This window comes from Eulemur rufifrons, chromosome 30 (genome assembly GCF_041146395.1).
Source record: "Eulemur rufifrons isolate Redbay chromosome 30, OSU_ERuf_1, whole genome shotgun sequence".
Taxonomy (NCBI): domain Eukaryota; kingdom Metazoa; phylum Chordata; class Mammalia; order Primates; family Lemuridae; genus Eulemur; species Eulemur rufifrons.
In genome coordinates, this window is record NC_091012.1 from 50150265 (window position 1) to 50166606 (window position 16342).

Genomic DNA, 16342 nt, shown 5'->3' on the forward strand with positions numbered 1-16342 from the left:
TGACCACTGGCTACTGTTGTGGCCCACTGGCCACTTAGTATTAATTCACCCTTTTAGATAGCAATTTGGAATTTGGTTTCCATTTAGAAAATTACCTGGCTCTCATTTTATGCAGTCTGTGTTAAGCAGTTAGTGGAAGTATTGTACCCACCGTAAGGATCTGAAGAATACCAAGGAAAGCGATGTTTAAGAGAACAAAAGGACTGATTGAAGTTTGTAAGATGAGGTCCAGATTTATATTACTTTGACTATCAGAAGAGATGTAACCTTATTTTGTTTGCCAAATCTGGTGATATAGGGAATATTGGTAATCAGAATGAAAGGATACATCTCAAATGTTAGTAGTGCACGTGTCTGGGTGATGAGGTTATGGATGTTTAGTATTCTTTATAAAAGTGATACATGCTTATATGATATTTAAAATCACATAAAACAAAACACTCCAATATGTTTGTCCAGATACAAAATAATGATTCTGTACATGTATATTTTACTTTTTATATTTGTCATGGCCCTCTAAGCTGAAAGTACTCAATCTGTCTCCTCTATAATGCCTACCCTTAAGACTCCTACTAATTTAGTCTTTTCTAATATGTTTTATCAATTTCAGTCCTTTTCAAACAATCTACCTAATTTAGGACTATACTACATTACATCTTAATGTGCTTCATATTGATACATATCTTAATGTGTTCCATGTCTCTCCAAGTAGATTTTACGTCTCTTAAAAGAAGAATTTTACTGGGTCTTCAAATCTGAAGAATGACAAGGTTCATAAATGTGGAAAGGAGGGCTTTATTTCTCATAAAGGGTTACAGTCATTGTGCAGGTTGGGGAACAGCCTTGAGCAGAAATCAAGAACAAGCACTTTGAGGGAGGGTTAAATGTAACAGTAATTTATGCTGAGTAGGGTGGCCAAATATACATATTTTACAAGCTATAGGAGGAGCTGTGAATATTTATGAAAGGAGAAACATACACATACCCAACTGAGCTTCATGCTGCTTCATAGGTCCCATACTCAAACATTGGCAGCATTAGCATGATCTAAGGGTGAAATTTTCAGCCCTCTGATGTCAAAAGGTGAAGCAGAGGACATGAAGCCCCTTTGTGCACAATTTCAATAGACTGGTCAGAACTACTCAATGGTCAGTGGTCTCTTATCAGGAAGGAATGCTGGTCAGTTGTTCTGTGGAAACCTCAAAAAGGGAGGGAGAGTCAGGAGGTTGGTTGATACCAGCAGTGGAGCAAGTCTTTCCAAAGGGCCAGTTTCTGTTTAAACTTTAGGAATGAAAGCCTAATGGCAGTTAGTGAGGAAGGGAGTATAATAAGCCATGTATGGCCTCCCATCCTGTCATGGCCTGGAACTCAGTTTTTAGGGTTTTTCTGGGGTCCCCTTGGCCAAGAGGGAATCTATTCAGTCAGTTGGGGGTTAAGGTTTTATTTTTATTTCTCATCCAACTTTACCACTAGTTATAGGGAATTATTCCATTATCACAGTGGCATTATAGACAAAATTCCTGCTTTCATGGACCTTACGTCTAGTGGAAAGGAAAGGAAATAAGTAAGCAATTTGATAACCAAGATAATTTCAGCAAGTAATGAGTGCTATGAGGAAAATAAAAGGGATTATGATAGAGATGGGCTTGTGGAGTGGGGAAGAAGAAACAGAATGCAAATTCCCTGTAGTGGTATGTCCAACAAATATGTATGGAGTATAATGTGCAAGGAAAGGGTAGAAAGCAAAGTGTGAGGTAGATAAGGGGCACATCATGAGAAACTTTCTTTGGTACCTTGTTAAGAATTTGAATTTTATTCAAATTGTGATGGGAAGGCATTAGACAGTTTTAAGCAAGGGTGTGACTGGATATGTTTCAAGAATATTACTCTCTTGCTGTGTAAGTTAAGAATATAAAGAAATAGGAGTGCATAGGGAAACCTGTCACAGAATATTGAACTCCAGTATTCTGGGAGAGAAATGGTGAGGGCTTGGATTAGGATTATTGAAATTGAGACATAGAGGAATTGTCATATATTGGATATATTTTGGGGGCAGAGTTTTCAGGTCTTTCTGATGGATTTTATTTGGTCATGAGAGAAAGAAAGAAATCAAGAGTGACATCTAGGTATTTGGCTTGAACAGCTGAGTAGATGGTGATGAAATTTATTGATACAGAGATACTGGAGAGGACTGTTTGAGGTGGAGTCATGAGTTCTATTTTTGATATATCATGCTTAAGATACCAATACCTAGGTGGAGACATTGAAAAGTTGTTTGATATTCATGTCTGGACCTCAGGGAAGAGGTCATAGAGTGGATCAGAAATTTTGGGGTATTTGGTATTTGGAGTCAAGGGAGTTGGAGAAATCTCCATGTTTAACAAGAAGGTAGAAATTCATATCAAATGAGCACAGTTAAAATAAAAAGAAATTCATTTTCTCATTAACTGGAAAATCATGAGTAGTCTGGGTTCAGGCTATATGGCTAGATCCAGTGTTTCAAATGTCATCAGATGAAATCTCTCTCTCTTCCCATATCTTTGACTTCAGCTTTTTTCATTATTGTTTTCTTTATCAGTCAAGATTTCTCCACATGGCAGTATAGATGGTCACTAGCAATTCCAGGATCACATAGTCTGGTGGTATACCATACCAGAAAAAGGGGCCTGATATTCTCTTGCCCAGCATCCACTCCAAAGGACTCTGGCTCAGCATAGGTCACATAAATACCCTGGGGCTAATCACTGTATTTAGGGAGCTAGAGTTCTCTGATTAGTCATCCTAGATAATATGTGCAATCTTATGTTAGTGTAGGCTGAGTTTTTACTGATAGAACTGCTAGAATGACACAAAATTAAAGAGGACATTTCCTAAAAGCAAAAGATGATGGACAAAGAGCAAGTCAACAGATATCTACCATATCCTCATATTACTCTGTATAATAGTGAGGATATTACATTGTCATTTGGAAATTTAGGAAATTGAAACCTATGGAAGTTAAATAACTTTCATAAAATTATACATCTAGTACATGGAGAAAAGAGGAATAGAATTCAGGTGTCCTGATCCCCTGCCTTTAAATCATTCCATTAGGCTACATCTTCTTCTATCTTTATAATTTATCTTTATTGTTACTGTTGTATAATAGTCATTTCAAGAGAAAGCAAGATTAATTTCATCAGTGCTGTCCAACAGAACTTTCCAAGATTATGGGAATACTCTATAGTTGCACTAATACTGTAGCCACTAGATATATATAGGTAGTGAGTACTTGAAATGTAGCTAGTCCAACCAAGGGACTGAATTCTTAACTTTATTTAATTGTAATTAAGTTAAATTTAAATAAACACATGTAACTAGTGGCTTCCATATTGGACCATGTAGAGCTAGAGTCATTCAAACTGGTTTCCCTCTAACACAGCGTACTGTCCTTCGACTTTCAGTGGGTTGATAAAAGCTTGTTTAACTGAAATCAAATTTAAGCTGTCTGATTCAGCATAGTTAGGTGTCCTCCCTAACTTTACCAAACAGCTGTCTTTGTGAAAAGTTTAGTATAAATATTTTATAAATGCAGTTCTTTTCTGCCATTAACTTTAATTATAAATATAATAAAAGAAAAAAATAATAAAAAGATACTCTTAGTATTTGTACGACTTTGGGCAAGTGACTTTGTCTAGGTTTCAATCTCATTATGAAATGGAAATGATAATATAAACAGCATCAACAAATTAGGGTTATTACAAAAATTAATATGATAAAAAATAAAAAGTATTTGGCATGGTACCAAGAATATTAATTAGACAGGTTTGCTTTTTGCTATCATCAATAGTGTTATTATTGCTGTCCTCCTCCTCCTCTTCTCTTTTTCTTCATCATCATTATCCTCAAAGAGATAGTAGTTCTTAGTACCTTAGATTTATATGCTTCTGACCTGTTTATCTTCCCAGTTAACTTGCTAATAATCTTTATACATTTTTTTTAAGTTTCTAAGGGAATTCTTAAAGTTCCAGCTCAAACCTAAGTTTTTAGATTTCTAATCTTTCTAAGGTTTTCACTGTATTTTTTAATCCTGTTTTTTTTTCTTTTTTGACCTTTAGATACTTCTGTATAGTACCATCCTTAGACATAGGCAAGGTGGGCCCTTCATAAAGCTTTTAAAGTCACCCTCCAGTGATTGGGACAGGTCAGGGCCAACAGAACCTTTTAGGCAGTGTACTCCATTGTAGTATGGATCTCAATCACCTAAAGTATCTCCCTCAAATTTGTCTGAATATTTCTTTGGTCCCTGGTTCTGGCCAGGGCCAAAATAGACATTTTGGCAAGTTGTCTTGAGTCTTGATGGGGGACCCAAGTGGCCCCAGTCCCCATTTCTCCCCTTTAAGGTGTTCTCATATCCTCTACCCTGCATATGGGATTGACCAGATGCCCCAGGGAGCTTCAGGATTCATACCAGTTGGGATCATCTTGGGGCCCAGTGGCTGGATTCCAGCTTAAACTCAGTATTTCTTTCACAAGATTGTGTGAGATGGGAGAGCCTTGGTAGTACTAACATGCTGATTTGGGGATAATTCTCACAGTAGACATAGGATGAGTTCAGGGTTCTGAGAACTGATGGCTCATCATCTACACTTGGTTGTTATCTACATGTGTGAGTATTTACCTTGTGCACTCCCTGATGCTGGCATCCAACATGGTCAGCCACCTCTAGAGGACTGCCTAATACCCTATGCCCTCCATAGGTTTTGTGTAATGTGTTAGGCAGTCCTCCAGAAGTGCCTGCATCTATCTTCTCTGTGAGCTAGTAAGACCATTACCCCACAATGCCAAGGGGTCATTTCAATTGATGTCCTCTCTTGCCTTTGACTGATACAAGGATGTTACACTCTCTCAGGTTGGTCTTAAGCTGTGCTCGATGAGGGATGGGCATTTCTTGAGCAAATGGGACCATTCTTTGTACTCGGCTCATGGACCCCTTACCTATCCTCCCTGCTGGTAGCTGTGTGTGAAATACAGGATGATATCAACATTGAAAAAGATCATACGCTAGGAATGCAGTGATTATGGTTTAAAGAGTTCAAAAGCATACATGGTTGGAAGTTGGAGGACATGTTTTTGTGTTTATATTCTATAAAATTCTGAATGATAAATTTAGACTGATCATAAAATACTGCTCAAATTTTTCTGCATACTCTTGGCAGATTTGCATTTGTGGTAATCGTCAACAAAGCATAATGATAACTTTTAAGAGAGTCACTGGAAGCCAGTACTCACAGGAGGTAGCATGGATGATATATTGCCATTAGTGATGGTGTAACCAGCATTAAATAAATGGCATTAGAGAACTGCAGAGGCAAGAGGATGTATCTTTTTTCAAAATAAACTGAATGTGAAGTGTCATGGTATTATGAATAATAAGAATATTGCTATGCTTTTTCATGGTGAGAGATATGAAATTAGCCAAGAATGGCACATTTGACAATAAAACAACCAAAAAGATGGTTTGTGGACCTCAGCAGAAAGAGACAGTGCCTGGACACTATGAAGAATCTTCACGTGCACTCTTTGCTAATCAACAAATACAAAAGTACCTCTTTTTTATCCATTATTCTAAACCTTTATCTACCCAATATTCTAAATCTTCATCAATATATCAATATAATTAACATGAGCCCATTGATTTTATAATATGTTTTAAAAATTTATGTTTTTAAAATTATTTTTAAATAATTTGTTTATACGATCAGAGGCCGCACATGAAATACTTACCAGGCTCCCCACCCCTGGATACTAGGAGCAGGCCCTGCTTCTGTTAATCTAGTTAAATGTCTTTTCCTGTAAACAGAATCCACATTTTCTCCAGATTCTCATATATACATGATAATTTACTTTTAATCTAGCATCATCATGGAAGTATTCTAAAAATTCTAATTTTCCAGAAAACATAAACTTGCCTCTTTAAGAACAGAAATGTTTGTAAAATCAGCAAGATACAAATTAAATTCTATACAAATTCATATCTAAGATGATAAAATCTAACAGGATATGAGAATATTTTTGCTTCATGACTGAAGAAATGGATCAATATGACTGTCAAATATCAGTCCATGTAGCATTTTATTATGCCCTTGGCATTTATTGAGATATGTCATCCATACTCCAAATAGATCTGAATTGCAGTACTTTTAATTGCTTGGGTATAGTCTTAAAGAGCTTGTCCTCTAACTTGCTACAAGAATGCCTGTCATTTTTCATTCTGGTCTGTCACCTGAACTGACAACTTTCTTTACTTGCTTTTACCTTGTGATTTGCTGCTTCTAATCTTCTATAGATTTGTGAATGAGATAAGTAAGTTTATTTTGCTTGTATATAAAATGGTATACATAGAGATATAGATAAATCAATATATGAATCTGAATAAGGAATGAAATATTTCTACTATGGGATAAAATGCTTTAATTCATAGGATTATTTTAAGAAAAATCTCAGGTTTATCTTTTTGTTTGTCTATTTCTCAGTTCAGGGTTGAAGTTACTGGAAGTTCTGTATTCTTGTGTGTGTTTGCATTTATATGTATGTATGTGTTGAGACTAGATTTTATGTTTGCATATATATCCATCTTATTATTTTATAAACATCAAATTTGACTTATCCTAAATCAAAGGGAAGTGATTATTAAGTTCATTAATTATGGGCATGTTTACACTTTCAATGTTGACTTTCTTCATGGTTTACTTGAACTGATGGTCCTCTTAGTTTATTAGTCTTTAGTGCCTGTCAATAACAGACAAAAGCACTTGAATTTTGCCAACGTATATGAATTGCATAGCCTAGCAGTATCTCAGCCCATGCCATTATTTACCTGAATGTATGGTTCTCTGGAAGGCTCATAGTCCTCATTTGAAAGCAATAGAATTTTAAATATATCTATTTAATGTATTTACTAATAGCAGTTAAGAGTTTACAGAAAAGCTCAGTAGGTCTTTTGTAGTGCAAGCTTGTACCATGACATCCCAGGTCTCTCTCCCTATTAAACCCTCAGAGTCATAAAGAATGACTATTCTTTTGGCTCTTTTAATCTGCTGGTACTATGCAACAGGACCACAACAATCCTCTGAACTCCTTGAAAATAACAATGGGACTTTTCTTTTTCTTTTGAAAAATTTGAAGTTAGAATGGCCTCACTCTACCCTCTGGACTCTCACTTGTGTCCCTTGTTCCATGAGTTATTCACTGTCACAGACATAACTAAACTACAATCTTTGAGAAATAGCTGCAGTCTTCTCTTTCTTTAATTCCCTTTCCTTTTGTAAAAATGACCTTAGTTACCTTTCTGGCCTATAGGAAAATACCTATCAATGGAGACCCTGAGCGTTTTTTAAGCTTTCAAGTCAGCAGTATGCCTTTGAAGAAAGGAACTCTGCTAGGATTCAGGAGACCTTGAGATTATTCTTTGTGTTTCCTTACTAACTCATTTCTTGACCTTGAATAAGTCACTGAAGGCCTCTGGAGGCCTCAAATTCCTCACTTATACAAATGGGTATATCTCCTGATCTCTATGCATGCTGCCTTATTAATCTCCCCAACAATGTTGAAATTTACCCGTGTGAAGAATCTCTTCTTTGGCTCATGGCCTAATTATTATGTGGTGGAGTTGGAATAATGTAGCAATACCCACCGCCCAACTTCTGAGCCATTCTTACAAAGCTTGAGAGGTTATCAGAGATGATATACAATGGCTGTTTTGAATATCCCTGATGAACATAAGTCAGTGTCTGTCTCTCTCTCTATCTCCCTCCCAAGGAAAAAATGACTCTTGAGTTCAGGGAAGGTTAAGGAGGGTGGAACATGTGTTCATTCTACATTTAAGAGATAGTGGTTCCCTTTTGACCTTTCCCTAAGAGCCTGTCACCAGCTAAGTCTCTAAAACAAAAATCCATTAAAATAGGTAACATTGTTTCTAACTTAACTTATTTCACCTACCACTGGAAAAGTTCAAGTAACACTTTTTAAAATTAAAAACAACTACTTTGGCCAGTAACATGTTCATATGATCTGAAAGCCTCAGCACAGTAACCTTGTGCTGAGGAACATGTATGGCTTAAATCAATTCCTGTGATGGGCAAAAGGACAAGACTGAGGGAAATTAAATCATTTTAGAGGGGAAATGAAGGCCTCCATGCTACTTTGTAGATGTGCTGGGAGACTATCATTGAAATTTCCCTTCCTTTTTGCCTGCTATTTAATTCTAATAAAATTACTCCCTTATTTCAAAGTTCCCCTGCCCCTGATTACCTATGTTGCCCCACTCCAAAAGGCTTCCTGCAGTTTATAGAGGTAGTGTCATCTGCTTTAAAGCATCTGAATGAATTGCCCTGATGCTGAATAAATTTGTTCAACATCTAGGTCCCACAGCTTTATACAACCTGAGTCATACTGCTTAGTTTGTCAGTAAACTTTATTAATATTTCATCATCATTTTCTTTCCAAAGGGATGAGGTTTGCACTTTTCCTACCATGCTGGGAGGGAATGATAGAGGCAGAAAGGCTTACTGATTTACATAAAGATTGCAAACTATTATTCTCTGAGTAATTTTAAAGTGCACACACTGCATACAACTTTCCAATGTAATCATATCCCTGCCTATTGAGCCTGACATGCATGAAATCCATAATTGGAATTGGCTTTCTAAAGAGGGAAATCACTTCTTACAGGGGGAGTAAAGAGCACTATCTTTTTAAACTGCTTTTCAAGGAGATACAATGGGAGTCAATTGAATAATCCTTTAAAAATTCTATCCGTATACCCATTCCAAAATAAGCATAGACTCAGGTCCTGCACACTTCCTCAAGCTCCCTCTCACATTCACTTCACTTTAGCTTTCCCATTTTTACTCAGCCTTTTTCCAGTGTCTCCCTCTACCTTTATCTTGATATCTATGCCTAGTCAATAGTTTTTAATTTGTTCAAATTTCAAATCTTTCTTGATTATTATAGTTCTTTCTCAGAACTCTTACTTTTTCCCCAACTATACTGTCTTGTGTTTAGTTGATGCCACTTTGCATACTAAGAGTTTTGACATGCCAACTCCATCAAGAAACAGAAAATACCATCTAAATGTGAAATGTTCATCCATCTTAGTTTTCTCAGGATGGCCTTGGTTTACCAATTATTATTTCATTATAATTTAATAGAGACTCCCTTTTTGTTTCAAAAGAGTTCTCATTTCAACAACAAATGGTCATTTTATCAAGATCTCTTCTATTGTAGTACCCCCACAATATTATTGCTAGGCAAGAATTACTCAATATGTTTTTATTAAAGGTAATCAACCTGCTTCTTGGCTTGCAATTATATTATCATTATTATTTCCTATGTTATCTTTATGAATGATGTGTCATAGCCTTTATATATATTATTAATTCAATTCTGGCATCTCCCATGAGGAGCCTCCTTGACATATGTTAAATGTGGAAATTGGTTCAAGCAGAAATCGATTACATGTGTGACAACTGAGATAGAGTTTGATAGTTTTACTTTCATTCCTGGATCAAAATAAAAGCATATGTCAGCTACCTATATTCATTAAGGGGAACAAACATGGATAATATGAAAAAACACATTGCGTAAAACCATACATTAAATTATACACTATAGATGAAAATTTCCCTTTCTGACCATTGTATTTATTTATTTATTTATTTATTTATTTTTGTGAAGTAGAATGCAAAATTCACACCACCTTTAATGAAAAAAGAATTGCAAGAAGTGTTTTTAATTTTTTTTATTTCAGTGTATTACAGGAGTACAAATGTTTAGGTTACGTATAATGCCGGTGCTCCACCTGAGTCAGAGCTTCCAGCATGTTTGACTGTTGTATTTAATCTGATGTTGATATTATTTTCCTTTCCCTGAGTTCACACATACTATTCCACTTAATAATCATTGTATGAGGCAATCTCCAGTAAAAGTGCTGGGGTCTGGAGAGAAAGAAGCAAACTAGATTGCTTCTTAGCACAGATCTTCAGATACACTCTGATTAGTCTTTGACCTCCCTCAAAAATGAAGGTTATGCTTGGATAGGAACTGCAACCAATCAAAAGTGCATGGGAGCATATGAAATAAGAACATGTGCCCATGGTCTCCTCCTGTCATGCGCACAGTGAAGCCATTTCTGGGAGGTGAGACATCCTACTGTCACTTGTTGCCCAACCCTTATTAGCTCCTCAGTACCAAACCAATTTAAAGTTTTTAAGCAATGCACTCTATCTCCCTCCCCATACTACTCTTCTCCCAACTTATCTTACCAGTTTTAACTCTCAGTACACTCCCTCATGTCATTCACTTCATTTATACAGCACTACTAATGGTTACTAAATATGTTTTCTACTTCTCAGCAGTTTTTTTGTACCACTGTCCTTCTCCTGTCATATCTTCCTCTCTTATCCAAATCTCTCTCCATGTCCGAGTCCTATTTCCTTTTTTTGTGTGTTATTTTATTTCTTTATTTTTTATTATTTTTATTATTATTTCAAAAGATTATGGGGGTACACACGTTTTTGGTTACATGGATCGCTTTTGCTATGCTTGATCAGGGTTATAAATGTACCCATCACCCAGACAGTGTTCATTGTACCCATTAGGTAGGTTTTCACCCATCCCCTCCTCCCTACTCACCCCTGCTTGAATTCTGATGAGTTTTAATTCCCTCTGTGTATATTGGTGCTCATTGGTTAGTTCCAATTTAATAGCAAGTACGTGTGGTGTTTGTTTATCCACTCTATAGATATTTCACTTAGGATAATTGTATCCAGTTCCATCAAAATTGTTGCAAAAGGCCTTAATTCATCCTTCTTCATGGTTGAGTAGTATTTCATAGTATACATATGCCACATTTTATTAATGCACTCATGACTTGATGGGCACTTGGGGTGATTCCACATCTTTGCAATTCTGAACTGTGCTGTAGTAAACATTTGTGTGCAGTGACTTTTTGATAAAATTACTTCTTTTTCTTTGGGTAAAATACCCAGTAGTAGGATTGCTAGATCAAATGGTAGGTCTACTTTTAGATCTTTGAGGAAGCTCCATACTGTTTTCCATGAAGGTTGTACTAATTATCAGTCCCACCAACAGTGTATAAGTGTTCCTTTCTGTCTACATGCATTCCAGCATCTATTGTTTTTGGGTTTTTTTTTTTTAATAAAAACCACTCTAACTGTGGCAAAATTATATCTCATTGTGGTTTTGATTTGCATTTCCCTGATTAATGACATTGAGCATTTTCTCATATGGTTATTGCCCATTTTTCTATCTTGTCTTGAAAAAGTTTGTTATGTCTTTTGCCCACTTTTTTAATGGGGCTGTTTGTTCTTTTCTTGCTGATTTGCTTGAGTTCCTTATAAATTATGGTTATTATCTCTTTACTGGATGTATAGTATGCAAATATTTTCTCTCATTCTGTAGATTGTCTATTTGCTCACTTGATTATTTCTGTACCTGTGTAGAAGCTTTTTAATTTAATCAAGTCCTAGTTATTTATCTTTGTTGTTTCTGTGATAGCCATTTGGGTCTTCCTCATAAATTCTTTGCCTACGCTGATATCTGGAAGAGTTTTTACAACATTTTCTTCAAGTATTATTATGGTTTCATACCTTACATTTACGCCTTTCATCCATCTTGAATTAATTTTTATGAGTGGTGAGAAATATGGATCCTATTTCATTCTTCTAAATATGGCTATCCAATTTTCCCAGAACCATTCATTGAATAGGACTTCTTTTCCCCAGTGTATATTGTTGTCTGTTTTGTCAAATATCAGTTGGCTGTATGTGAATGGTTTCATCTCTGGGTTCTCTGTTATGTTCCATTGGTCTATGTCTCTGTTTTTGTGCCAATAACATAGTGTTTTGGTTACTATAGCCTTGTAGTATAGCTTGAAGTCTGGTAAGGTGATGCCTCCAGATTTGGTCATTTTGCTTAACAGTGCTTTGGCTATTCAGACTCTTTTCTGGTTCCAACTGAAGAGTAGAATTATTATTATTATTATTTGATCTGTGAAATGTGACATTCATATTTTGATAGGGATTGCATTGAATCTGTAAATTACTTTGGGTAGTATGGACATTTTAACCATGTTGATTCTACCAATCCATGAGCATGAGATATTTTTCCATTTGTTGGTGTTGTCTGTGATTTCTTTTGTCAGTGTTTTGTAGTTTTCTTTGTAGAGATCTTTCACCTACTTGGTTATGTATATTACTAGATATTTTATTTTCTTTGTGGCTATTGTGAAGGATATTGAGTCTTTGATTTGACTCTCAGCTTGACTGTTATTGGTATATATGAATGCTACTGATTTGTGTACAATGATCCTGAGACTTTGCTGAATTTATTTATCGATGCCAGGAGTCTCTTGGTGGACTCTTTGGGGGATTTCTTTTTTTTTTTATTTTTTTTATTTTTTTTATTTCATCTTGTTATGGGGGATACAGAATTTCAGGTTATATACGTTGCTCCTGTTCCGCCTTTCCCCCCCAAGCCAGAGCTCCAGACGTGTCTGTTCCCCAGGTCGTGCGCATTGCACCCATCATGTAGGTATATATCCCTCCCTTCCCCACCTCCCCTTCCCGAGTCAGCACCTTCAAGTGTTACCACTCCCCAAATGGTGCACAATGCACTCGTTGTGTAGGCATACCCCCATCCCCTCCCCCGCCCCCCACCTCAGTCTGACATCCAATTGGTGTTGTTCCCAGATGTGTATTTAGGTGATGATCAGGGGAACCAATTTTCTGGTGAGTACATGTGATGCTTGTTTTTCCATTCTTGGGATACTTCACTTAATATAATGGGTTCCAATTCTCTCCAGGAGAACCATAGAGATGTCGTATCTTCATCATTCCTTATAGCTGAGTAATATTCCATGGTATACATATACCACAGCTTACTAATCCAATCATGTATTGATGGGCATTTGGGTTGCTTCCACATCTTTGCTATTGTGAATTGTGCTGCTATAAACATTTGGGTACATGTGTCTTTGTTACAGAATGACCTTTTTTCCTTTGGGTATATGCCCAGTAATGGGATTGCTGGGTCAAATGGCAGGTCTACTTGAATCTGTTTAAGATACCTCCATAATGCTTTCCACAGGGGTTGCACTAGTTTGCAGTCCCACCAGCAGTGTTAGGAGTGTTCCTGTCTCTCCGCACCCACGCCAACATGTGTTGTTTTGGGTTTTTTTGATAAAGGCCATTCTCACTGGGGTTAAGTGATATCTCATTGTGGTTTTGATTTGCATTTCTCTGATGATTAGGGATGTTGAGCATTTTTTCATATGTTTGTTAGCCATTCTTATATCTTCTTTCGAGAAGTTTCTATTCATGTCATTTGCCCACTTTTTGATAGGGTTACTTGATTTTTTCTTGCTGATTTTCCTGAGTTCTAAATAGATTCTTGTTATCAGTCCTTTATCTGATGTGTAGTATGCAAAAATTTTTTCCCATTCTGTAGGTGGTCTGTTTATTCTCTGGACTGTTTCTTTGGCTGTGCAGAAGCTTTTTAATTTAATCATGTCCCATTCATTAATTTTTGTTGCTGCTGTGATTGCCTTGGGGGTCTTCTTCATAAATTCTTTGCCTAGGCCAATGTCTGTAAGAGTCTTTCCTACATTTTCTTCTAGAATTCTGATTGTATCACGCCTAAGGTTTAAGTCTGTTATCCACCGTGATTTGATTTTTGTGAGAGGTGAGAGCTGTGGGTCCTGTTTCAGTCTTCTACAAGTGGCTAACCAATTCTCCCAGCACCATTTATTGAATAGGGATTCTTGTCCCCAGAGTATATTCTTTCCTGCTTTGTCAAAAATTAGGTGACTATATGAGGATGGTTCTATATTTGGATTTTCTGTTGTGTTCCACTGGTCTGTGTCCCTGTACTTGTGCCAGTACCAGGCTGTTTTAAGAACCACAGCCTTGTAGTATAGTTTGAGATCTGGCAAATTAATACCTCCCATTTTGTTTTTGTTGCTTAAAATTGCTTTTGCTATACGGGGTCTTCTCTGGTTCCATACAAAGTGTATAATTATTTTCTCTACATCTGTGAAGAATGATGTTGGTAATTTAATAGGGATTGCATTGAATCTGTAGATCACTTTGGGTAGTATAGACATTTTAACAATGTTGATTCTTCCGATCCACGAGCATGGTATATTTTTCCATCTATTTGCAAGTTCTGCTATTTCTTTTCTCAGTGTTTCATAGTTTTCCTTATAGAGGTCCTTTACCTCTTTAGTTAAGTATATACCTAGATATTTTATTTTCTTTGTTGCTATTTTGAAGGGTATTGAGTCTTTAATTTGGTTTTCCGATTGACTGTTGTTGGCATATATAAATGCCTCTGATTTGTGTATATTAATTTTGTAGCCAGAGACTTTGCTATATTCGTTAATCAATTCCAGGAGTCTCATGGTTCAATCCTGGGGGTTTTCCAGATATAGCATCATATCGTCAGCAAAAAGTGAGAGTTTGATCTCTTCCTTCCCTATTTGGACTCCCTTGATTCTGCTCTCTTGCCTGATAGCTCTCGCAAGGACTTCCAATACTATGTTGAAAAGTAATGGGGACAGTGGGCAGCCCTGTCTGGTTCCAGTGCTAAGTGGGAGTGTTTTCAATTTTTCTGGGGGATTTCTTGATGTAAGATCATATCAACAGCAAAAAGAAATGTTTGACCTCTTCTTTCCCAGTCTAGGTACCCTTTAATTCTTTCTCTTGCCCAATTGCTCTGACTAGGACTTCCAGCATTATATTTAATAGAAGTGGTGGGAACCCTTGTCTTGTTCCAGTTCTTAGTGGGTGGGAATGTTTTCAGCATTTCCCCATTCAGTATGATGTTGGCTGTGGGTTTGTCATATATGGCTTTCATAATTTTAAGATATGTTCCTTCTATGCCTGGTTTGTTGAGGGTTTTTATGATGAAAGTGTGCTGAGTTTTGTCAAATGCTTTTTCTCCATCCATCTATTAAGATGATCATATGGTCTTTGTTTTTACTTCTGTTTGTGTGTTGAATCACAATTATTTTTTTTCTGTCAGCATACTATGGAGGTACAAATGTTTAGGTTACATATATTGCCTTTGCTCCACCTGAGTCAAAGCTTCAAGCATGTCCATCCCCCAGATGCTGTGCACAGCACCCATTAGGTGTGAATATACCCAGCTTCTTCTCCCCCGCCACCTGCCTGACACCCAATGAATGTTACTACTATGTGTGCACATAAGTGTTGATCAGTTAATACCAATTTCATGGTTAGTACATGTGGTGCTTGTTTTTCCATTCTTATGATACTTCACTTAGTAGAATGGGCTCCAGTTCTATCAAGGATAATACAAGAGGTGCTAGATCACCATTGTTTTTTGTGGCTGAATAGAACTCTATGTTATACATATACCACATTTTATTAATCAATCCACTCATGTATTGATGGGCACTTGGGTTGTTTCCACGTTGATTTAAGTATGTTGAACCATCCTTGCATCCCTGGGAAGAAGGCCATTTCATCATGGTAAGTTATTTTTTTGATGTGCTATTGAATTCATTTTGCTAGTATTTTATTGATGATTTTTACATGTATATTCATAAGGCATATTGGTCAGTAGTTTTCTTTTTGTGTGTGTGTCCTTTCTTGCTTTGGTATCAAGGTGATACTGGCTCCACAGAATGAGTTGGGGAGGATTCCCTCCTTCTCAGTGTTATAGAATAACTTCTGCAATATGGGTTCCAGCTCTTTGTGGGTCTGGTAAAATTCAGCAGTGAAGCCATCTGGCCCAGAGCTTTTTTGTTGTTGTTGTTGAAATCTTTTTTAGTAGCTTCAATCTCATTGCTTGTTATTGGTCAGTTCAGGAGTTTTGTTTCTTCCTAATTGAGTACTGGGAGGTTGTGTGTTTCCAGGAATTTGTATATTTCTGATGTTTTATCTGCATAGAGATTGTATTCACAGATGATATTTTGTATCTCTGCATTATGAGTTGTAATATCTCCTTTTTCATTTCTGACTGAGCTTATTTGGCTCCTTTCTCTTCTATTCCTGGTTAATCTAGGAAGAGGTCTATCAATTTTGTTTATCTTTTCAAAGAACCAACCTTTTGTTTCATTGATCCTTTGTATTGTTTTATTTTTTCCATTTCATTTAGTTCTTCTCTGACCTTAGTTATTTCTTTTCTACTTCTGATTTTGGGGTTGGTTTGCTCCTCCTTTTCTAGTTCCTTGAGACGTGATTACATTGTTAATTTTTGATCTTTCTGTCTTTTTGATGTAGGCATTTAATGGTATGGATTTTCCTTTTAGAACTAC